The following is a 26,220-nucleotide window of genomic DNA, read 5'->3' as shown; positions in this document are numbered from 1 at the left end:
GCTTCTTTTCATGTGTTGATTGGCCATTCGTATGTGTTCACTGATAGTGTTGCTCAAAGTCCTATTTTTTATTGAGTTTGCTTTAATTATTGCAGTTCTTTATATATTTCGTATGCAATCCCTTTGTCATATCTCAGTGTTGCACATGTTTACTCCCGGTTTGTGTCTTTTTCTTTCTTTTTTTGGTTTCTAAGAATGTCCTTCAAGGAGCAGAAGTTTAAAAAAAAAAAAGCATAGTTTAAAATTTTTATGAAGTCCAGTTTATCGATTATTTCTCTTATGAGTTGCGCTTTTGTGTCATATTTATTTTCCAGCACATGCTATCAAATATTTATGCTTTTCTTTTTCAAGTTTTATACTTTTAGCGTTTATATTTAACTCTATGATCCATTTAAAGTTCATTTTTACTTATGGAGTGAAGTAATGGTCATATTTCATTTCTTTTCTTTATGGTTATCTACTTGTCCCAGCACCATTTGCTGAAAATATACCTGCTTTTAAAATCTTAAAGTAACATTTTCCAGTATTATTTGTTTTAAAATATGCAAGGCAATAACTTTAAAAACAAAATTATAGACCTTAAATACGATAAACTTAAGGGGTGCAATTACCCCCAATTTTGAATTTAAAAGGTTTTAAAATTTAAATAGTATTTAAACGTACAATGGATATATATATAATATATGAAATAGTGTATATATCTATATTGTAACTACCTGTCTGTCTGTCATCTGTCTATCACACTTAACACCTAAATACTTCAGTATGTATCTTCTAAGAACAAATGAACAAGGACTTTATCTACATAACAATAAAAGCATTCACACTAAAGGAATTATCATCTGTACAATATTTTTTTCTAATATATATATACTATAATTACATTTTCTCAATTATCCTAAAATATCTTGTGTAGCTTTTTTTGAGGGGGCATCTAGTGTCCAATCAAGGAACAAGTATTTAATTTGATTATCTGCCCCTTTACTCCCCTGTTATCAAGAACAGTTCCTTTTCCTATGTTTATTTCATTTTAATACACTGACAATTTCGAAGAGTCCAGGACAATTGTCATGTTAAACGTTCCTCAGTCTGGCTTTATGTGATTGTTTTCTTGAGATTAGATTCCAGTTGTGTGTATTTGACAAGAAAATTACTTAGGTGATGTTGTGTATGTCCCACTGCATCACATTTCGGCTGAAGACATGTAATGTCAGCTTATCCCATTATGGGTGATGCTAAGGTGATCACTTATTAAGGAGAAATCTGCCATATCTCTCCATTGCTGAGGTTCTGTTTTCATAGGTAATTAATTAAAAATCTATGGCATGGTACTTTAAGACCTTGTGAATATACTGTTTCCCAAATCATTCATCCAACAGTTTTAGCATTAATTGATGATCTTTACTTGAATTGTTGAAAAATGAGAATTTTTCTAATTTTATCATCTCTGGTTTTTTTAATCTAGAATTCATCCATAACGAAGTGTTCCCCCACATTTTAAAATTAAGAGAAACAAATTTCATCCCAAAGATAAATGCTCAGTAGTTGTTAGTGTACTTGTTGATATTATCTAAGAAGTCACTTTTCCTCTTGGGAAAATTTTCTTTCTTACTGTGGTAAAATAAGTATAACATAAAAATGACCATTTTAGCTATTTTAAAGTGTACAATTCAGTGAAATTTAGTACATTCACAGTGTTGTGCAACCATAGCTACTATCTAGTTCCAGAACATTTTCATCACTGCAAAAGGAAATCCACCACCCGTTAAGCAGTCATTGCCCATTCCTCACTCCTTACAGCCCCCGACAGCCACTAATCTGTCTCTGTATGGATTTGCCAGATGCCATTTTTGATCAGATCAGACCTCTATTTTAAAAAACCCTATAAACAGATTCCAAATACATCTGACTTTTCAAGAGCTCTCAGAGGCTTCCATTTTAAACTATGATCCACAAATGAGATGTAAGAAAGCTGAAATGATGAAATAGAGTCAAGGGTGGGATACAGACAGCAGTGTCCAAACGTTGTGATAAGTAAAGGGGATTCAGAGATCTAGCACCCAAGTAACCAAGTACACAGTACTTCAAATGCTATTGAAGGCCACTTTAGTAACATCACTGCCACTGGTCTTAAACTCATCCCTGTTTATTACTTTGTCTGTCTGGAATTGCCGCTGCCCTTCTTTGGACCTGGGACTCCTCATGTCTAGATCAAAAAATGGGACTAAATGACTTGTAACATTTCTACCGCTCCACGACCTCTTTATAATTCATTTATCTTCATCTTTCATTCCAGGGCACGACTATAGTAACATTGCTGAGTTCTGTGCTACATAATGACAAAGAACTCCCCAACCCAGAGGTGTTTGACCCAGTCCACTTCCTGGATGAGAGTGGCAACTTTAAGAAGAGTGACTACTTCATGGCTTTCTCAGCAGGTATTAAAAATTAATTTCCTTAGGTACTTAGGGAAAAAGACACCTTTCTGGAATTGGTTGGAACTTAATGATGCCCACTCTGGGGCTGAGAATCTGTGACCCTTTTTCCTTGGAGTTCAGGGACATCTATTTATTGTGAAGCCTGTTATTTTGTGAACAATCAGTTGGGTGTGTATTCAGAGTAACATTTTTGGGGTTTGGTTTTGTTTTTCTAAAATCGTTCTTGAGGCAGGTGTGGTATATATGAGAGTGCATCACAGTGGGCATCAGAAAATCTCAGTTTAAATCCTGGTTTTATTAATTATGAGCTATGTGACACTGGACATTTCTGTTTACCCAGAATCTTCCTTTCACTCATTTGAAAAATACAAAATTACAGTCTCTACCTTCCAATGTTTATTTTGGTGGGGTAGATGTGGAGTTTCAAGGAAAGAGTCATGTACATTTACTTATGTAATTACTTTATCTTTGGTCATTCAAGATGTTTGAATTAAGTTAGTGTTAACCATGAATTCCAAGAATGTAGATCTGGTTGAAATCAAGTGGTGTTTATTGGGGGTTTGTTAGGACTATAGCCCAGGAGACACAGATCCAAGAAGCACTTAAATTGTGTTCTTCCAGACTAAAATGGGGAAATTTATAAAGGCAGAAAACCACAAGGGCACATAACTTTTTGTCAAGAATTAGAATTGTAGATGACAATATGTAAGGATGCTTGTAAGCAAGAATTGATTGGGGTTCGAAATGGTTAGATAGTTGTGAAGGGGGAGGGGAACTTTGAACATACAAAATTGTAGCAAGCACCTGTTAGCATATATTGTTTTGAAAATGGCTGATGGAGTCCTTGAGTTTGACATAGTTGGGAATTCAAGTTCTCAGTGTTGCAGGAACATGTCTAAACACATCCACAATGAGTATGTGGCTTCATTTTAGGTGTCTGAACCATAGTTATTCCATTCTGATTTTTAAAGGATCTTAAATATGTCATCATTAACTATATTATGTATAGGCAAATGTAATATTAATACAGTACATTAAAATTTTTAAAAACCTTTCATTTTTAAGGACAAAGTGTCCTAGTGTTAGATATAACATTAAGAGATAAACATTAAAAAACAAAATAAAAAATCTTAAAATTTGTATGGAAACACATAAGACCCCGAATAGCCAAAGCAGTCTTGGGGGTAAAACGGAACTGGAGGAATCAGACTCCCTGACTTCAGACTATACTACAAAGCTATAGTAATCAAGACAATATGGTACTGGCACAAAAACAAATATAGATCAGTGGAACAGGATAGAAAGCCCAGAGATAAACTCACGCACCTATGGTCAACTAATCTATGACAAAGGAGGCAAGAATATACAATGGAGAAAAGACAGTCTCTTCAGTAAGTGGTGCTGGGAAAACTGGACAGCTGCATGTAAAAGAATGAAATTAGAACACTTCCTAACACCATACACAAAAATAAACTCAAAATGGATTAGAGACCTAAATGTAAGACCAGACACTATAAAACTCTTAGAGGAAAACATAGGAAGAACACTCTTTGACATAAATCACAGCAAGATCTTTTTTGATCCACCTCCTAGAGTCATGGAAATAAAAACAAAAATAAACAAATGGAACCTAATGAAACTTAAAAGCTTTTGCAAAGCAAACTACAAACAAGACGAAAAGGCAACCTTCAGAATGGGAGAAAATATTTGCAAACAAATCAACGGACAAAGGATTAATCTCCAAAATATATAAACAGCTCATGCAGCTGAATATTAAAAAAAAAAATCCAGTAAAAAAATGGGCAGAAGACCTAAATAGACATTTCTCCAAAGAAGACATACAGGGCTTCCCTGGTGGCGCAGTGGTTGAGAGTCCGCCTGCCGAGGCAGGGGACACGGGTTCGTGTGAAGATCCCACATGCCACGGAGTGGCTAGGCCCGTGAACCATGGCCGCTGAGCCTGTGCTCCACAACAGTGAGAGGCCCGCGTACTGCAAAAAAAAAAAACAAAAAAAAACCAGATGGCCAAGAAGCACATGAAAAGCTGCTCAACATCACTAATTATTAGAGAAATGCAAATCAAAAATACAATGAGGTATCACCTCACACCAGTTAGAATAGGCATTATCAGAAAATCTACAAATAACAAATGCTGGAGAGGGTGTGGAGAAAAAGGAACCCTCTTGCACTGTTGGTGGGAATGTAAATTGATAGAATCACTTTTGAGGACTGTATGGAGGTTCCTTAAAAAACTAAATATAGTATTACCATATGACCCAGCAATCCCACTACTGGGCATATACCCAGAGAAAACCATAATTCAAAAAGACACATGCACCCCAATGTTCATTGCAGCACTGTTTACAATAGCCAGGACATGGAAGCAACCTAAGTGTCCATCAACAGATGAATGGATAAAGAAGATATGGCACATATATACAATGGAATATTACTCAGCCATAAAAAGGAATGAAACTGGGTCATTTGTAGAGACGTGGATGAATCTAGAGACTGTCATACAGAGTGAAGTAAGTCAGAGAAAAACAAATATCGTATATTAACGCATATATGTGGAACCTAGAAAAATGGTACAGATGAACCAGTTTGCAGGACAGAAATTGAGACACAGATGTAGAGAACAAACGTATGGACACTAAGGGGGGAAGTGGGGGAGGGGTGGGGTGGTGGTGTGATGAATTGGGAGATTGGGATTGACATATATACACTAATATGTATAAAATGGATAAGTAATAAGAACCTGCTGTATAAAATAAAATTCAAAGAAAAAAAAGTAATAAGTACATTTTGATTTTTTGTTGATCATTTGGTTTGTTGACCATTTGGATTTCCTGCATCATGAAGATGTTCAGGGTTTTTTTATTCCTATATTTATGTTTTCTTTTTTTTAATGGATTCATAGGAATTTTTTCTACATTCAGGATATAAATTTTTTGTTCATTTATCAGTATTGTAGTGGTCTCTCCCATCCTGTGTCATTTTATTTTGTTTCTTAAAAAAAACAAAATAAAAAAAGGCATAGAATATACCGATTGGCCTCAGAGTCATAAATCCCCAACTGGTCATTGTTTGAATCCAGAGTTATAAGCCTTTTTTCGGCCTCAAATTATTTATTTCAATGGTTCTCAATCCTGGCTGCGCAGTGGGACTCCCCTCTCCCCTTTTAAAAAAAATTATCAATACCTCGACCCAGTCCCAGTACAGTTAAACCAGAATCTCCAGAGTGTCCTTGGACACAGAGAAAACAAGACCAGAAGTTTATTTTTATCAGTGGGGCAAGGTCTACTCAGAATGGGAGTGCAAAGTGGCTGTACTTGATTGGTCTGTTTCTATCAGAGAGGCACAAGCTGAATTAGCAGGGACTGTTATAAAAGCTTTAGATTTCAGGCTCCCAGCTGTCTGAGTAAGAAGAGAAGGTTTCTGTGGATCCGGCTGTGCTCTGTCTCTCCTGTCTGCTTCTCCTGTCACTCTGGAAACAGAGCTCTGGGAAAGGGCAGCTCCCTCCTGGCCCCCACTCCTCTCCCAATTCCTGGAAATATCCTTAGATATTAGATGTTAAGGACATCAGCAAATCCTTAACCAATGTAAGTAGGTTTTATGCTTCTTCACTGTCTTGTAAACGGTAAGTAAGTTAATCCCAATGATGAAACTAATACATATTGTCATGGGCACACTGTCAAAACAGGTCAGCGTGAGGTAAATTACTTCCTATAAATTTTGACCTTTTTCTTGCCTTTTCAGGCCTGTCATTGTCATAAATAGATGAGCAAAGTAATGTGTTTTGTGAGTAGAGAAACATTTAGGTGTTTGTATGGTAGAATCAAAATAATAAAGTGTCAAAAGCTTGTAGTGTTTCTTCCCTTCTTTGTTTCACAGCCATTTGCTATGATTTGGCACTGAAGGTAAGTGGTAGGTGAAGTGTTTTGTGATTCGAAATTTTCTTCCAGAAGTCATATACTATATAAGCTGTGTGTTTTGTTCAGATGGCCATGAAAAGAGAACTTTTCTGAAGAAGGGCATTGTGCCTGATGTTAAGGAAGTAGCTTGGGATCAGGACCAGCATGAGTGAATGAAAGAAAGTAGTCATCAGTCAGGGTCCAACTGATGGTAATGGTGTTCATTTGGATTCTGCAGGGAGCTGCTGTCTGTAGCCTATGAATGCTGCAGGATGGAAGATACTCTTCTTCCACGAGATGCTGCACGTCCTGGCACTGCCTGTATGATGCCTGCTTTCTTTCTGTGTTAGTAATACCAGCAGATCTCAAACTAGGCTGGGCATTGAAATTATTTGCATTTATTTTTTATAATATAGATTCTAGTATTCATCATAGGGCTACAGAATCAGAATTCTAATGACTGCTCTACAGGTGATTCTGAAGCAGTCAGCTGGCTGTTGGTCCAGAGGTGGGCATTGAGGATCGGTACAATTCTCAAGGATCAGAGGGTGAATACGAAGAGCTTCAAATCTGAATCCTCTATATAGTAGCCCTGGGATGCTGGAAATGGAACAGAATTCCTTAACCTCAGTTTCCTTATTTATAAGTGGGGCAAATAAACCTGCTGAAGGTGCTGATACGAGGATTAATTGTAATCTGTGTACCAACTACTCGGGCCATTGCCTGACACATCAGTGGTAGCTATAAGTGGTAGCTATAACAATCACCATAATATTTATGTAATAAATACAGAAATATTTTAGGCTCCATGTGGCAGAATAAAAACATAATAGTAGGATGATAATATATTCCACGTCAGGCACAATATATTGACTTTTGCTCTTACATGTATGTCCATTCCCAACTCTCAAAAGTCTATGGCCCTGTGTTCACTGTGTATTTTGGAATGAAGCCAACGGTGGTCTTGCATGGATATGAAGCAGTGAAGGAGGCTGATTGATCTGGGAGAGGAGTTTTCTAGAAGAGGCAGTGTCCCAATGCTTGAAAGAGCTACTAAGGGACATGGTAGGTGTGCATGTGCACATGTTCAGCATTGATAATGGGTGGGGGTGGAGAGGATACAAACAGGAATATGAAGAGCCCCCAGCAGAGCTTGGTTCACCTGAAAGGCTGCCAAGTGTCAGCTCACTCCTCCTTCCCTAGCACCTCCCCCCTAGTTTCTGTTTCCCCTCCCGGTAGGAATCATGTTCAACAATGGGAAAATATGGGAGGAGACCCGGCGCTTCTCCCTCATTACCCTGCGGAATTTCGGGATGGGGAAGAGGAGCATTGAGGACCGAGTTCAAGAGGAAGCCCACTGCCTTGTGGAGGAGTTGAGAAGAACCAACAGTGGGTGATGCTATGCTCTGTCACTCTGACCTTAACAGTTGGCTCTCTTCTCCAGTGACGTCCTTGGAAACATTACAGGGGTGGCCACATCTTTCATAGGGGTCATGGTTGTCACCCCTCAGATGGAAGAGGGAGGATGTGGAACACAGACAGCCAAGGGAACTTTTGTGTATCTATGCTTGTTGTGTGTGTACACCAATGAGGGGGCACACAGTGTGGGTATAAATGTGTTTTAATCATACTCTATCCTGAATTTTGTGTTCAATTCAGAAATCACAAAGAATAGTTTAAAGTCATTTCCTGAAAGAGTTCGAGAACAATGTTTTTCCTGTAGCATTAATGTGGGTTATCTATTCCAGAGCATTTCACCAGGGAATACTTGTTAATTGAACAGGGTGGGAATGACCCTTGTGCAGCATGAAACAAGTGACACGTGTGTTCACTTAATTGGACTATATTTATATTTTCAACCTCACAGAGATGTCTGAGAGTTACTTCCAGGGCCCAGGCCTACAATTCTGGCAAATAGTAATGACATCTAAGGGTTTTAATCATTTAGGTGTATCTTATTGCATTTCGTCTCAATTATGATTTCTCTGTAAATGCAGCACTATTTTAAAAATACCTTTACTGTATATTTACCTTTACCACTGAGCTTTTTCCATTGTAATTTTCCTGTTTCTAGCTGTGGCCTTTCCTTTTCCCTTAGAGAAGTCTCTTTAACATTTCTTGTAAACTGGTTTGGTGGTGCTGAAGTCCTTTAGCTTTTGCTTGTCTGTAAAATTTCTGATGTCTTTATCAAATCTGAATGAGAGCCTTGCTGGGTAGAGTATTCTTGGTTGTCAGTTTTTTCTTTTTACTTTTCTTTTTTTTTTTTTTTTTTTTTTTTTTGCGGTATGCGGGCCTCTCACTGTTGTGGCCTCTCCCGTTGCAGAGCACAGGCTCTGGACGCGCAGGCTCAGCGGCCATGGCTCACGGGCCCAGCCGCTCTGCGGCATGTGGGATCTTCCCAGACTGGGGCACAAACCCGCGTCCCCTGCATCGGCAGGCGGACTCTCAACCACTGTGCCACCAGGGAAGCCCGTCAGTTTTTTCTCTTCATCACTTTTTTTCTTTTTAACTTTAAATTTATCATGCCGCTTTCTTCTTACCTGCAGTTTCTGTTGAAAAGTCAACTAATAGTGTTCTGGGAGTTCCCTTGTGTGTAACTTGTTACTTTTCCCTTGCTGCTTTTAATCTTCTCTTTTTATGTTTAATTTTTGACATTTTAATTACAATGTATCTTGGTTTGTTCCTCTTTGGGTTGACCTGTTCAGGACTCTGTGCTTCCTGGACTTGGATGTCTGTTACTGATCCCAGGTTAGGGAAGTTTTCAGCTATCATGTCTTCAAATATGTTCTCTGCCCCTTTATCTCTCTCTTCTTCTGGAACTGCTACAATGTGAGTGTTAGTATGATTGTTGGTGTCAGAGATCTCTTAAACTGTCTTCATTTCTTTTCATTCTTTTTTCTTTTTTCTGTTCATTGTCAGTGATTTCTGCTACTTTGTCTTCCACCTCACTGATCCATTCCTCTCTTTCATTTAGTCTATTCTTGATTCTTTCTAGTGTATTTTTCATGTCATTTATTATATTCTTCATCTCTGTTTGGTTGTTCTTTATATTTTCCAACTCTTTGTTAAAAACTACTAACTTCTTGCTCTGTGTATCCATTCTTCTCCCAAGTTCTTTGATCATCTTAACAATCATTACCCTGAACTCTTTCTTGAGTAGATTACATATCTCTACTGCACTTAGTTCTTCTTCTGTGGTTTTATCTTTTTCCATCATTTGGAACATGTTCTTCTGTCACCTCATTTTTTCTAACTTGCTGTTTTTATTTCTATGTATCTGCTAGGTTGGTTATAGTTCCTGACCTTGGAGAAATGGCCTTTTGTGGGAGATGTCCAGTGTGTCCCAGCAGCACACTCCCCTCTCATCATTGGAGCTGTATTCCTCAGGATTTCCCCCTATGTGGGCTGTGTTGGTCCTTCTGTTGTGGTGGGCTGAGTACTGTAGGCAACCTGGTAGGCTTGGTTGGCCCTAGTCAGGTTATTCCCACAGCTGGTATGGGACCACTGATAGGTGGGGCTGGTTCCTGACAGAGCAGGCTGTGGGTTCTGGGGTGTCCAGAAGCTTGTGTTGGCCGGCTGTTTGTCAGGGCTGGGGCCCAGCGAGTCCCAGGGCACATGCTGGCCTTTTGATGGGTGGGTTGGGTGTGCAGTCTGCAGGACTATCATTGTTCTGGGGCTGGGCGTCTGCCCTCTGCTGGGTGAGGCTGGTGCTGGACCTAGCGTAGGCTAACTGGTGGGCAGGTCTGAGGTCCAGTAGGTCTCGGTTGGTGCTGGCCTGCTAATGGTTGGGCTGGATTTGCAGATTGCGGGCCTGTGGTGGTCCTGTGACTGGTGTCCGCTCATGGTACATGAGGCTGGTCCCAAGGCTAGGGCAGGCTTACTGGTTGACAAGGCAGGGGCCCAGCTGGTCCCAGGGCTAGCCTACTGCTATGTGGACTGGGTCTGCATGCTGTGGGGCTGTCATTCTCCTGGGGTTCTCACCTACCTGCTGGTGGGTCCTGAGGCGAGAGCAGGCTTGCTGGTGGGCAGAGCTGGGGATTCTGGGACTGGCGCCTGACCAGTGGGTGTTTTGAGCTGAGTCCTTGGTTCTCTGGCTCAGGGCCCTGGAGGTCCTGGGTCTGTGCCTGTGCAGTGCTGTTTGGAGCTGGGTTCCAGTCCTCTGGTGGGCAGGGCTGTGTGCAGGGGTGGCTGTGAGGTCAGAGGATCTTAGGGCAGCCTCTCTGCTGGTGGGTGAGGCTGTGTCCCCACCCGCTTAGCTCCTTGGCCTTAGGCAAGTACTGGTGCCTGCAGACTGTTGGGCAGAGGGAGGATTCCAGAATGGCACTTGACAGCACCAGTGTCCATGTGGCAGAATGAGCTCTCCAGAATGGCTGCTGCCAATGTTTATGCCCCCAGGGTGAGCTCCAGTTGCCTCCTGCCTCTCTGGGAGACTCTCCAGTATCAGCGGGTATTTCTGACCCAGGCTCCTTTCAAGTTACTGTTTCTACCCTGGGTCCCAGAGCATGTGAGATTCTGTGTGTGCCTTTATGAGTGGAGTCTCTATTTCCCTCAGCCCCCTGGGACTACTGAAAGTAAGTCCGCTGGCCTTCAAAGCCAGATGTTCTGGAGGCGCATCTTCCTGTTGCAGGACCATCGGGCCTGGGAGCCCAGTGTGGGGCTCAGACACCTCACTCCCTGGGGAGAACCTCTGCAATTGTAATTATTCTCCCGTTAGGGGGGTCACCTACGTGGGGATATGGTATTTCACTATACCGTGACTCCACCCCTCCTACCCATCTCTTTGTGGTTCCTTTATATATTTAGTTCTTGACGATCCTTTGTGGTAGGTTCTGGTCTTTTTCATCAGTGGTTGTTCCGTGAATAGATGTAATTTTGGTATGCCCATGAGGGGAGGTGAGCTCAGGGTCTTCCTTCTCTGCCATCTTTGCCAGTCTCCTCCCACATTTCTTTATCCGTAATCGTTGATGGACATTTAGGTTGTTTCCATCTCTTGGCTATTGTCAACAAGGGAATGCAGATATCTCTTTGAGATCTGATTCAGCTGTTTTGGATAAAAACTCAGAAGGATATTGCTGGGTAATATAGTAATTCTCTTTTTATTGTTTGAGGAACCTCCATACTGCTTTTCATAGTAAATCATTTAACATTCTGTCAACTATATACAAGGGTTCAGTTTCTCAACTCCCTCATCAACACTTGTTATTTTCTTCCTTCCACTCTTCCTCCCTCCCTCCTTCCTCCCTTTCTTTCTTTCTTTTTTTTTTTTTTGATAATGGCCATCCCAGCAGATGTGAGGTGATAACTCTTTGCTTTTGATTTGAATTTTCTAATGTGTAGTTTAAACCCAGACAGTTTTTTTTTTTCTTTTTTTGTAATGCAAGTACCTGATGTAGGCTATGATTGCTTAAGGCATCCATTTCAAAGCAGCGTCCCCTTCAAAGAAGGCTATCAAATAAACATATGCCAGCCACGGGACTAGATGAAGAGCTCCCCCTACTGAGTCTCGTTTGTTCTCGGTTGATTTCAGTTACTGACCATTTGGGCTACTTGTTTTTGTCTCTTCTAGTGCTTTGTGTTCCCACTCTTTATGTTCTAAATTCACCAGTAGTGAGCCATTGAAACCCTATGCCCCCGCACTTTACCCCAGTGAGAGCAGAACCCCAGGCCCTGTGTGAGTCTCTCTCTCACCCCACTCACAACCTCACACTGTGTTCCCAGGTGTGCCTGCAATTCCCAGGTCTTGTAGGTAATAAAGTTCTATTTTTCAAAGTTTCCTCATGGTTTTTGCTGAAGGACTTCTTGCAATCATAATAAGAATCACAAGGTCTGGTCCAGCCACACTGTTGGTTATTGATAGGCTGAGACCAGTACAAAACATGATGATTAGTGATGTTGACCATCTTTTCATGTACCTGTTGATCATTTTTATTTCTTCTTTTTTTAAGTGAACACAAGATAAAGATATTATTTAATTCGTTAATGAGGAAATCCGTTACAACCTGTTGTAATAAGGTGTTACTATCTGTTCAAGGGAGAAGGGTAAAAAAGTACAGACTTACTTAGAGTAGAGGAATGTTGACATGAATGTGCAAATGAAGACAGAACTAGCTGGGAAAGTCAATTGAACCTCTACTGGACGGAACAGAGCTTGTATGTCTATAGGCAAGAATTATTTTGTACTGCTATTAGGTATTGATAATTTACAAATTATTACAGACATCTCCAATAAAATCACAGTCAGATAAAGCACAGGGGTGACGTATAGTATAGTTTTCTGCTGGAGCACACATTTTCCCTGCACTGTAGCTGTAACTACACCTACATATCCAGGTTAAAAAAAAAAAATCGACTTTCTTGAAAGGATGTGATTTACACTCAATATTTCCCCCTCAGCTTTACTGAGATACAGTTGGTATACAACATTGTGTTAGTATAAGATATACAACTTATTGATTTGACATGCTCAGATATTGCAATATGATTACCATCATAGCATTGTCTAACAGCTCCATCAGACTACATAATTACCATTTCTTTGGGAAACATTTAAGATCTACTCCCTTAGCAACTTGCAGGTATATTATACAGTAATGTTAACTGAAATCACAGTTCTGCACATTAGCTCCCCAGAATTTATTCATAATCTAACTGGAAGTTTGTACTCTTTGACCAACATCTCCCCATTTCCCACACTCGCCAGCCCCTGGAAACCACCCTTCTACTCTTTGTTTCTTTGAGTTTGGCTTTTTTAGATTCCACATTTAAGTTAAATCATATGGTTGGTATTTGTCTTTTTCTATGTGACGCATTTCACTCAGCCTAATGCCCTCAAGAGCCATCCATGTCATTGCAAATGCAAGGATTCCCTCCCTTCTCATGGCTGAGTAATATTCCATTGTGTGTGTGTATATATTTGACCCTTGAACAGCATGGGTTTGAAATGTGTAGGTCCACTTATATGCGGATTTAAAAAAATAAATATGTAGTACAGTACTACACGTTCTGTGGTTGGTTGAATCATCAGATGTGAAATTGTGGATATGGAAGACTGGCTGTAAAGTTATGCATGGATTTTTGCCTGTGCAGGGGGTCCATGCCCCTAACTCCCATATTGTTCATGAATCAAATGGATATAAGTGAAAAACATTCATCTGTTTGTCAGTGGAAATAATAATAGGAATAGAAAATGATTTTATTTGAGCCAAACTGAGAATTACAGCCTGGGAGACACAGATTCAAGAAGCACTTGAATTGAGTTCTGCCGGACTACAAAATGGGGGAGATTTATAAAGGCAAAACCCACAAAATACGTGGGTTGTTTGTCAAGAACTATAATTGAAGGTGACAAGAAGTAGGGATTCTTGTTAAGGAGGTATTGGTTTGGGTCTGAAATGGTTGCACAGTTACAAGGGAGACCTTGAGACCATAAGGTTGCAGGTGGCAGCTGTCAGCAGATATTTTGTAGAGAATGGTTGGTGGTGTCCTTGAGTCTGATACACTTCGGAAAATTCATGTTCTCAGTAATGCAGGAATGTGTCTGAAACCACGTCCACCATGGCCACCCAGCCAGCCCCATTTTGAATGCCTGAACCACAGTTACTCCATTTTAATTTATAAATGCATTCTCTTCTTTAATGGTTAAAGCAGATGTACAATGCATGTTTAAGGCCACAAAACAGGCTGTTCTAGACAGCATAAAATCTAAGCCATATCATGTATAAGCCAGAATGACTTCTCCATACCTCAGTATGTGAAAATTTCTTCCATCATGTTATGGACAGATAGGTTGTTTCCACATGTTGGATATTGTGAATAATGCTGCAGTAAACGTGAGAGCACAGGAATCTCTTTGATATCCAGTTTTCATTTCCTTCAGATATATACCCAGAAGTAGGAATCCTGGATAATACGGTAGTTCTATTTTTAATATGTGGAGGCACCTCCATACTGTGTTACAAATTGGCTGTTTACATTCACACCAGTTTACATTCACACCAACAGTGCACAAGTGTTCTTTTTTCTCCACATCCTATCCAACATTTGTTATCTTTTTACTTTTTGATGACAGTCATTCTAACAGGTGTGAGGTGATGTCTCATTGTGGTTTTGATTTGCATTTCCCTGATGATTAGTGATTTTGAGCACTTTTTTTAATGTACATGTTGGCCATCTGTATGTCTTTGGAAAAATGTCTGTTCAGTTCCTCTGCCTGTTTTTAACCAGATTATTTTTTCCTATTAAGTTGTAATGGTTTCTTTAAATAAATATTTTTGATATTAACCTCTTATCAGATATATGATTTGCAAACATTTCCTCTCCGTTTGTAGGTTGCCATTTCATTTTGTTGATCATTTTGTCTTGCTTGCAGAAAAGCTTTTTAGTTTGATATAGTCCCCTTGTTTATTTTTGCTTTTATTGCTTGTGCTTTTGTTATATTAAAAAAAAAAATCATTGCCAAGACCAATGTCAAGAAGTCTTTTCCCTGAGTTTTCTTCTTGGAGTTTTATTGTTTCAGGTCATACATTTAAGTCTCTAATCCACTTAGAGTTGACGTTTCTGAGTGCTGTAAGATAGGGGTCCTGTTTCATTCTTTTACTTTTGGACGTCCAGTTTTCCCAACACCACTTATTGAAGAGACTATCCTTTCCCCAATGAGTATTCTTGACTCCTTTGTCAAATATTAGTTGATAGTATATGTGTGGGTTTATTTCTGGGCTTTCAGTTCTGTTCATTGGTCTATATGTCTGTTTTTATGCCAGTATACTACTGTGTTGACTTTCTTTTTTAGCTTTGTGATATAATTTGAAGACAGAAAATTTAATACATTCAGCTTCTTTCTTCATTCTCAGGACTTCTTTGGGTATTTGGGGTCGTCCATATAAATATTAGGATTGTTTTTTATATTTCTTTAAAAAATGCCGTTAGAATTTTGGTGGAAATTGTATTGAATCTATAGATGTCTTTGGGTAATAAGGACATATTAACAATACTAAGATTGATCTGTAAACAGTATGTATCTTTCCATTTATTTGTGCCTTCTTTATTTCATCAATGTCTTGTGAAAGAACATTGTACAGAGCTTTCTCTTGTTTTTCTTTTGCATTCTTTTTTAATATTTTTTTCCATTATGGTTTACCACAGGATATTCAGTATAGTTCCCTGTGCTATACGTTAGGACCTTGTTGTTTATCCATTCTAAATGTAATAGTTTGCATCTACCAACCCCAAACTCCCAGTCCATCCCTCTCCCTCACTCCCTCCCCCTTGGCAACCACAAGTCTGTTCTCTATGTCTTTGAATCTGTTTCTGTTTTGTAGATAGGTTCATTTGTACCATATTTCAGATTCCCCATATAAGTGATATCATATGATATTTGTCTTTCTCTTTCTGACTTACTTCACTTAGTATGAAAATCTCTAGTTGCATCCATGTTGCTGCAAATGGCATTATTTCGTTCTATTTTTTACGGCTGAGTAGTATTCCATTGTATATATCTACCACATCGTCTTGAGCTTTTCCTTCCTTGGTTAAATTTATTCCTAAGTATTCTATTGTTTTTGTTGCTGTTTAAAATGGGATTAATTTCCTTAATTTTTTCCATAGAGCTTGTTGATAGTCTATAGAAACACAGATGATTCTTGTATATTGATTTTTGTATCCTGCACCTTTACTGAGTTCATTGATTAGTTCTATCAATTTTTAGTTGAGTCTTTAGGGTTTTGTGCATGTGCAAACAGACTTTTTTCTTTTCCTTTGGATACCTTTTATTTATTTTTCTTGTGTGATTGCTCTGGCTAGGACTTCCAGTACTATGTTTAATAGGAGTGATAAGAGTGGGCACAATCATATTGTTTCTTTTTTTTTAATTTTTAAAAATTTTTATTTATTTATTTATTTATTTTTGGCTGCATTGGGTCTTTGTTGATGCACATGGGCTTTCTCTAGTTGTGGCGAGCGGGAGCTACTCTTCATTGCGGTGCGCAAGCCTCTCATTGCAGTGGATTGTCTTGTGGAGCACGGGTTCTAGGCGCGCGGGCTTCAGTAGTTGTGGCTCACGGGCTCTAGAGCGCAGGTTCAGCGGTTGTGGCGCACAAGCTTAGTTGCACTGCGGCATGTGGGATCTTCCCAGACCAGGGATCCCTGTGTCCCCTGCATTGGCAGGCAGAATCTTATCCACTGTGCCTCCAGGGAAGCCCAATCATATTGTTTCTGATCTTAGGGTAAAAGCTTCCAACTGTTCAACTGTGAGTATGATGTTAGCTGTGGGCTTGTCGTATATGGCTTTTACTGTGTTGAGTAAAGTACTATAGAAGTGCTTTTATCATGAAAGAATTTCGAATTTTGTCAGATGTTTTTTTCTGCATCTATTGAGATGATCATATGAGTTTTACTCTTCATTCTTTTAATGTAGTGAATCACATTTATTGATTTATGTAAGTTCAAAAGATTTTGAGAAGGATTGGCAATGCTTGCCGATCCTTAAGTGTTTGTAGAATCACCAGTGAAACCATCTGATTCTGGACTTTTTTTTGTTGTTAGGATTTTTTATTACTGATTTGACAACCTTATCATTATTGGTTAGTCAGATTTTCTATTTCTTCATGAATCAATCCTAACAGGTTGTGCGTTTCTAGAAATGTATTCATTTCTTGTAGATTATCCAATTTGTTGGTAGATAATTGTTCATAGTAGCCTCTTCTTTTTTTTTTGTATTTCACTGGTATTGGCTTTAACATCTCTTCTTGACTTCTTATTTTATTTATTGCATCTTCTCTCTTTTCTTCTTAGTTAGTCTAGCTAAAGTTTTGTCGATTTTGTCTTTTAACTTCTATACTAGAAGTAATAGTGGTTTATTCACCACCTCTACATTGTGACAGTATTCTGGATTTGTCTATATATTTACCTATGTCAGCTACCTTTATACTTTCATATGCTTTTCTGTTGCTGCTCAGTGTTCTGTTGTTTCAATGTTATGGAATTCTTTTAGCTTTTCTTATAAGACATGTCTAGTGGCAATTAATTCCCTCAGCTTTTGTATATTTGGGAAAGTGTTTATTTGTCTTTTGTTTTTAACGAAGTGTTTTGCCAGATACAGTATTCCTTGTTGGCAGCTTTTTTCTTTCTGCATTTTGAATATATCATCCCATTGCTTTCTTTTTTTTTAATATTTATTTATTTGGTTGCACCAGGTCTTAGTTGCTGCAGGTGGGCTCCTTGGTCGTGGCTCACAGGCTCCTTAGTTGTGGCATGTGAACTCTTAGTTGCGGCATGCACATAGGATCTAGTTCCCTGACCAGGGATCGAACCTGGGCCTCCTGCATTGGGAGCGTGGAGTCTTAACCACTGCGCCACCAGGGAAGTCCCCCATTGCTTCCTGGCCTGCAGTGGTTTTGCTTAGAAGACTATTGTTAGTCTTATGATTGTTCTTTTGTATGTGACAAGTCACTTGTTTTGCTGCTACCAAAATTCTCTCCTTGTCTTTGATTTTGACAATTTGAGTATAATGTATCTCAGAGTGGATTTCTTTAGTTCATCCTAGTTAGAGTGTGTTGGCCTTATAGAACCTGAGTGATAAATTTTCACCCAGATACGGGAAGTTTTTGCCATTATTTCTTCAAATAAGCTTTCTCTCTTTTCCCATAATGTGTATATTGATCCACTTGTTGATGTCCCATAAGTCCCTTAGGGGTGCCCACACTCATCACTATTATTCAACATAGTTTTGGAAGTTTGGCCGCAGCAATCAGAGAAGGAAAAGAAATAAAAGAAATCCAAATTGGAAAAGAAGAAGTAAAGCTGTCACTGTTTGCAGGTGAGATGATACTATACATAGAGAATCCTAAAGATGCTACCAGAAAACTACTAGAGCTAATCAATGAATTAGTAAAGTAGCAGGATACAAAATTAATGCACAGAAATATCTTGCATTCCTATACACCAACAACGAAAATTCAGAAAGAGAAATTAAGGAAACACTCCCATTTACCATTGCAACAAAAAGAACAAAATACCTAGGAATAAACCTACCTAAGGAAGCAAAAGACCTGTATGCAGAAAACTATGACTCTGATGAAAGAAATCAAAGATGATGCAAACAGATGGAAAGATATACCATGTTCTTGGATTGGAAGAATCAACACTGAAAATGACTATACTACCCAACTCAACCTACAGATTCAATGCAATCCCTATCAAATTACCAATGTCATTTTTCACAGAACTAGAACAAGAAATTTTACAGTTTGTATGGAGACACAAAAGACCCCAAATAGCCAAAGCAATCTTGAGAAAGAAAAACGGAGCTGGAGGAATCAGGTTTCCAGACTTCAGACTATACTACAAAGCTACAGTAATCAAGACAGTATGGTACTGGCACAAAAACAGAAAAATAGATCAATGGAACAGTATAGAATGCCCAGAGATAAACCCATGCACCTATGGTCAACTAATCTATGACAAAGGAGGCAAGGATCTACAACGGAGAAAAGACAGTCTCTTCAGTAAGTGGTGCTGGGAAAACTGGACAGCTACATGTAAAAGAATGAAATTAGAACACTCCCTGACACCATACAAAAAATAAACTCAAAATGGATTAAAGACCAAATGTAAGGCTGGACACTATAAAACTCTTAGAGGAAAACCTAGGAAGAACACTCTTTGACATAAATCACAGCAAGATGTTTTTTGACCCACCTCCTAGACTAATGGAAATAAAAACAAAAATAAACAAATGGGACCTAATGAAACTTAAAAGCTTTTGCACAGCAAAGGAAACTATAAACAAGATGAAAAGACAATCCTCAGGATGGGAGAAAATATTTACAAACGAATCAACAAAGGATTAATCTCCAAAGTATATAAACATCTGATGCAGCTCAATATTAAAAAAACAAACAACCCAATTAAAAATGGGCAGAAGATCTAAATGGACATTTCTCCAAGGAAGACACACAGATGGCCAAGAGACACATGAAAAGCTTCTCAACATCACTAATTATTACAGAAATGCAAATCAAAACTACAATGAGGTATCACCTCATACCAGTTAGAATGAGCATCATCAGAAAATCTACAAACAACAAATGGTGGAGAGGGTGTGGAGAAAAGGGAACCCTCTTGCACTGTTGGTGGGAATGTAAATTGATACAGCCACTATGGAGAACAGTATGGAGGTTCCTTAAAAAACTAAAAATAGAATTACCATATGACCCAGCAATCCCACTACTGGGCATATACCTAGAGAAAACCGTAATTCAAAAAGACACATGCACCCCAGTGTTCATTGCAGCACTGTTTGCAATAGCCAGGTCATGGAAGCAACCTAAATGCGTGTTGACAGACTAACGGATAATGAAGATGTGGTACATATATACAATGGAACATTACTCAGCCATAAAAAGGAACGAAATTGGGTCATTTGCAGAGACGTGGATGGACCTAGAGACTGTCATACAGAGTGAAGTAAGTCAGAAAGAGAAAAACAAATATCGTATATTAACACATATATGTGGAATCTAGAAAAATGGTACAGATGAACCGGCAGAAATAGAGACACAGTTGTAAAGAACAAACGTATGGACACCAAGGCGGGAAAGCGGGGGGTGGGAGGGGTGGGGGGGATGAATTGGGAGATTGGGATTGACATGTATACACTAATATGTATAATATGGATAACTAATAAGAACCTGCTGTATAAAAAAATAAAATTAAATATATATATATATATAAGGGAATAATTTTTAAAACAAAATTATACCTTTTATCTGATAGAATTAGGGGATGGAATTTTCCCCCAGTTTTGTATTTTAAAAAATGTAAATCTAGGGACTTCCCTGGCGGTCCAGTGGTTAAGACGTCACCTTTCCGTGCAGGGGATGCAGGTTCAGTCCCTGGTTGGGGAGCTAAGATCCCACATGCCTCACAGCCAAAAATCCAAAACATAAAACAGAAGCAATATTGTAACAAATTCAATAAAGACTTTAAAAATTGTCCACATCAAAAAAGATCTTTAAAAAATTTAAATCTAAATAACTTTCAAAAATGTATATATTTTAAATGTGTGTGTATGAAAGTGTGTTGAAATCTGTCTGTCCCTCAGTTCATCATATGTATGTCCCAAGAACAAAGATTTTCTCATTCATAACAGTAATAATATTTGTGCTCAGGAGTTACTGTTGATACAATATCGTCTAATACACAACCTATATTTAAATTTTTCCAACTTTCCTAGAATATCTTTTATAGGCTTTTCTCTTTGCAATTCAGTCTCCAGTGAAGGAACAAGCATATCATTTGGTTATCTTTTCCCTTTGGTCTCCTGTAATCAAGAACAGTTCTCTTTGTTTCTTTATTTCTTTTCAGTACATTTATCTTTTTGGAGTCCAGGCTAGTAGTCATGTAAAATGTTTGATTGTTTTCTAGATATTAGATTCCAGTTATGATTTTGGTGAGAGAACTACATAGGTAATATGCATGTCCCACTGAATCTCATTGGGGAGGTGAGGGCACATAATATCACTTACCCCATTATTGGTTATGTCAACCTTCTCACTAAATAAAGTGGTATCTCCCAGATGTCTACATTGCAGAGGTTCCATTATCTAATACATAATTAATAAAAATTTATGGCATGATACTTTAAGACCTTGTGAATATCCTACACCCAAAGCGTTCACCCAACAGTGTTAGCGTTTATTGATGGTCCTAAGCTGAATTGTTGCAAAATGATAATTTTTTCCATTTTTATCATCCCTTCTGTGTTTTGTTTTGTGTTTTTGTTTTTGTTTTTGTTTTGTGGTACGCGGGGCTCTCACTGTTGTGGCCTCTCCAGTTGTGGAGCACAGGCTCCGGACGTGCAGGCTCAGCGGCCATGGCTTACGGGCCCAGCTGCTCCGCGGCATGTGGGATCTTCCTGGATCGGGGCACGAACCCGTGTCCCCTGCATCGGCAGGCGAGCTCTCAACCACTGCACCACCAGGGAAGCCCCGTTATATGAGTTCTTGAAAGAAGGCTCCGTCCTTATCATGTTGGTATCAGACTCAAAGCAAGGAATAAGACCCCATAGAATAAAGGAAGGGGAGTCCATGACTCAGCGCACACATTACAGGTGTGGAGATTACAGGTTCGAGCCCTGGTCCGGGAAGATCCCACATGCCGCGGAGCAACTAAGCCCGTGTGCCACAGCTACTGAGCCTGTGCTCTAGAGCCCGTGAGCCACAACTACTGAGCCGGTGTGCCACAACTACTGAAGCCTGCGCACCTAGAGCCTGTGCTCTGCAACAAGAGAAGCCACCACAATGAAAAGCCCACGCATCGCAATGAAGAGTAGCCCTCGCTCGCCACAACTAGAGAAAGCCCATGAGCAACAACAAAAGACCCAACGCAGCCAAAGATAGATATCTAGATAGATAGATAGATAGATAGATAAATTTATTTAAAAAATAAATATGTTTGATGCTGCACTGAAAAATTTTCTGAGAAGGGGCATGAGTTTTTAGAAATAATGAATAGCATTTATGTTTACCATTCTACAGAAAGGTAATGTAAAAGATAGTTCATAATTGCTTCTTCCTTCCTCTTTCTAGATTTCACTAGAAATTAAGGTTTTTAAAGGTTTTTGACTGAAAAAAAAAAACCCTCACAATGTAAGAGCCATGAGCTGAGCATTATTGAGTGTCTTACTGAAGACTATAGCCTGGCAGACAGCCTCTCAGATAGCTCTGAGGAACCCCTCCAAAGAGGTAAAAGAGGAGCCAATATATATATGAAGTTTTTGGCTGGGAAATACATGTAGTCAAACATATATTTTTGTAAAAAAAGAATTACTGCTGATAAAAAAAAGAAATTGAGTTCATGATTTTAGTGCTTATATATGGAAAATGCAAGACTCTGGGGTCCTTAAAATTCTTCCTTAGATATGCACCTTGACTAGGGTCCCATATATCCAAAACACAGAATGCTTAATCCCGAATTCCTTTCAGGGTGTACTTGTAGGTCAGCAACGGCAGTAGCTAATGACTTGATCTTTGTAGAATTGGAATGGTGGGCAACATTCTTTGTTTACAAGGTTAACAATTCTGATTAGTATATGTAATTTAAACTACTAAAATTAATAAGGAAAACATCTTATGCAAGGAACTTTTTTTTTTTTAAGGATACGAAGAATGGAAATACATTTTGTTAAGGGAAAAGAAAGTGAGTTTGCCCTGAAGCTGGTTCTTTCTTTCTTTTTTTGTTTTGGCTGAGCGGGGTCTTCGTTGCGGCATGCCAGATCTTCATTGCTGTGTGCTGGATCTTCCTTGTGGCATTCAGAATCTTTAGTTGTGGCGTGTGGTCTCTTAGTTTCAGCATGCATGCAGGATCTAGTTCCCTGACCAGGGATCGAACCCAGGCCCCCTGCATTGGGAGGGCAGAGTCTTAACCTCTGGACCACCAGGGAAGTCCCTGGTTATTTCTAAATGGAAAAGAAAATAAGGAATGAACTAATATGGAAATAGAAAGTTGTAGAAGGTTTGTGAGAAAAACAGAAATCTTTAGAAAGGAATTTTGTGGGTGGTCAGGACTGGCTAAGACTGAAAAAGTGAATGAGTTTTAATAGTAAAAGCAAGGTGGTGTAAAAGTAGGATTTGTTTTTCTGTTAAGAGGGCAAAGTTTTCTTGGAATATTGATCAACTTTTGATAACAGATTGTAAAGTTTCTCTAACCTTTTAAGTAATCTGTTGCAACTTTCTGTATTTGCCTTTGAAATCTTTTTGTCTCATTGGTTGAGTAAATAAGTATTGTTTCATAGTGACCTACTATCCTATCTGACCAAGTGTTTTAAAATCTGCTGATATCTTTGACAAACTTCCCTAAATCAAATTCTAAATGAAGTTCTTTTGACCTCTAGCTAAATTTGGGATACTTCAGAAGTTCCCTGAAACATCTCAAAGAGAGAGATTAATTAGGCTTTTTTGGTATGTTGAATTACATGGGAAGCATTGTCAAATGAGTAATGATAAACTTTCTTAGGTTATATGGGTAAATGTTATAAATGTTCTAGAAATTATGTGAAATTCCTAAAATTGGATATGTCCTGGTATAATGTTATGTCATAATTTTACTTAAGATGTTCTATGTTGCATAAATAACCAAGTTTCTTTGTCAATTGCATTGTAATCAGGTCTTTAACCATGCCATTTAAAGTCTTTGACATTTATATTACTCTGATGCTTTTACAAAAATGAAGATCTTCAAGACGGTTCATAGAAAGGACTTTTTAGAAACAGGTTTCTGATAACTTTTAGATCATACCACCGAACTGGGTAAGAAATTACAGAATTCTAACAGAAAACCTGATGGCTTCATAAACTTCTAACAAGAGATCAAGATCAATAAGAATTAATTACATGGGACCGAATGAACTGATGAATATGATTTATAAGTTTTATGACTTTTTGTCTGAAATAGTACTGGCTTTTAATATTTGTTTTCCAGATATGAGGAAACCTGCTAACTATGACTATAATATACACAAATATTTAAATTCTATCACATATTATCACTGTTTTATACATTTTTTATTTATTTGGAGTTACCCACATATTTAATTTTGTTCCTGCTTCTCCACTCTTTTATCTGGGATTTCCCCCCTTCTTCTTAAAAAATATTTTTACTATTACCCTTTAGTTCATTATGCTAATGACAAATCTGTTGCTGTTTTTCTGTAAATGCTTTCACTTCTTTCAAAAGATATTTTTGCTTGTATACAATTCTTAGGTTTGTTATTGTATCCTTTTAGCACATTAAAGCTACCTTTCCATTGAGGTCCAGTTTCCATTTTTGCTGTTGCAAAATTAATTATCAATTTAAGTTTTTCTTCTTTGGTGGAATCTCTTTCTTTTCTTTCTTTCTTCCTTCCTTCCTGTTCTCCTTCTTTCTTTCTTTCCCTTCCTTCTTTTCTTTCCTTTTCTTTCTTCCTGTCTTTCTTTCCTTTCCTTTTCCTTCCTTCCTTCCTCCCTCCCTCCCTTCCTTCCTTTCCTCTTTTTACTTCCTCCTGACTAAAGTATACCTATGTAAACAAAGATGAAGCATTTATCTTTTTCTCTCTACCTGATCCATCCAGAATTTGGCTTTTTCAGCTGGCTTCCCTCTGGATTTGGTGGTGTATTGTGATCCAGACTGCAACCAGTTACACTAATCATTGTTCTAATTTGTTCTTCGTTGTTTTTTAACTGTTTATGCTTTGTGTCTCTCATTGCTGTACTATAGCCGTACTAATGCTATTCATGCTATTATTCATACCATATTTTATAAGATTGTTGTTTCTTGTATTACCCAATGTGTAACCAGGTCTCTGACAATATTAACGATGGCTAAATGTCTTGAGGCAATTGGTCACGTATATATAGTTCTCCATAAAATTAATTGTAATAGTGTAACTCTAAATATGGGAAAAAGCAATAAGGGAGAAACACTTCCTGGATCATAATAAGCTAGTAAGATAGATGATCCAGAGACTTTTTAGGATAACAAGGCCTAATTCAGAATAGCACACGAATAGCCTATCAACGAAATCCTCACCTGACCTAGGAATGAGTCTTCCCAGTTCCATGGGACAAATTGGTCATGAAATCCCTCCCAAACCTTGGTCAAATTTATGACCAAAAGTGGGAAGTGAACAACAAAGAACCACAAGCATCAGTCATCACCCAGTTATACAAGTGGGTTAAATCACAGCCCACTGAAGTCAGCCACCAACAGTGCACCTTGAGGTGAATTCATGAAAAACAGGATGAGGCACTCTGCTTTGGATAAACAGGACCCTAGATAATTAGATGCATATCTCAGGAAGAATTTCAAGGAACCCAGATTCTTGCATCTTCCCATACATAGAAAAACCTAAAATCATTAACTTGAGACGTCTGTTCTTTGTGATTAGCAGTGATCTTTTACCAAGATGCATGCCTGACTACACGTATTTCCCAGCCAAAAAAAAGTCATGTGTATCCTGGCTCCTCGCCCACCTCTTCAGAGCAGTTCCTCAGAGCTAGAGTGGCTGTCTCCCGGGCGGGAGTCCTCAGTAAGACCCCGAATCAAACTCAAACTCACAATTCTCATGTTGTGCATTTTTCTTTAAGTCAACATAGGTTTTGGCTGGAGAAATCATCGGGATGCTTTCAAAATAGCTGTCCTGCTGGAGGACGGGCAGAATTGAGAAGCCAGAGTACAAGGCAATTAGAAGAGATTTGGTGGACACATGGGAACAAGGGAAAAGAACATGGTATCTAGAAGCGAAGCAGAAATCCAAGATGTCTTGTTTTAAGGTAGGTGCAGGTTGTGTGGTCCAGTAAGGTAGCCAGTAGCTACACATGCCTATTGAGAATTTGACACGTGGCTAGTGGCATAGATTAAAATGATAACACTTTGGGTATATGGCACTAAATACAATATATTGTTAAAATTGATTTATTGATTTTACCTTTTTCTTTTTCCATGTGGCTATTAGAAAGTTTTAAATTACATGTGTGGCTTTCATTGTACCTCTTTGGACAATGATGAAGCATCCATTTACAGATTCATTCACCAGACATTTGCGGACTATCTCCCTGCTCAGGGCCGAGTAGACGAAGCTGATACAGATAGAGGAATAGCTCTTATGGGGGCTTCATTCCTTTCAGGAGGCTATGGTTAGTGTCTCATGTGATGTGTGCCCAGGAGGTGTGCCCTGGATACAGGAGCACAACAGATCCTAGGCCTGGTGGGCCAGCAGAGAAGACTGTCTAGAGGAGGGACGCTGGGGCTTCATCCTGAAAGACCACTGATGTTTACTAAATCAAGAACTGGGGGCTTCCCTGGTGGCGCAGTGGTTGAGAGTCTGCCTGCCTATG

The 26,220-nt window shown here is 38.8% G+C and overlaps 2 pseudogenes; both read left to right on the top strand.

Annotated features, from left to right (window-relative positions):
* LOC132439171 (cytochrome P450 2C18-like) overlaps window positions 1-25,571 on the top strand; it is a 59,390-nt pseudogene extending 33,819 nt beyond the window's left edge.
* LOC132439619 (cytochrome P450 2C9-like) lies at window positions 3,349-7,749 on the top strand (annotated as a pseudogene).
* Window positions 25,572-26,220: the final 649 nt, after the last annotated feature.

Source organism: Delphinus delphis, chromosome 16 (genome assembly GCF_949987515.2).
Source record: "Delphinus delphis chromosome 16, mDelDel1.2, whole genome shotgun sequence".
Taxonomy (NCBI): domain Eukaryota; kingdom Metazoa; phylum Chordata; class Mammalia; order Artiodactyla; family Delphinidae; genus Delphinus; species Delphinus delphis.
The sequence above is the reverse complement of the archived record's forward strand: the minus strand, read 5'-3'. Positions and strand labels throughout refer to the sequence as shown.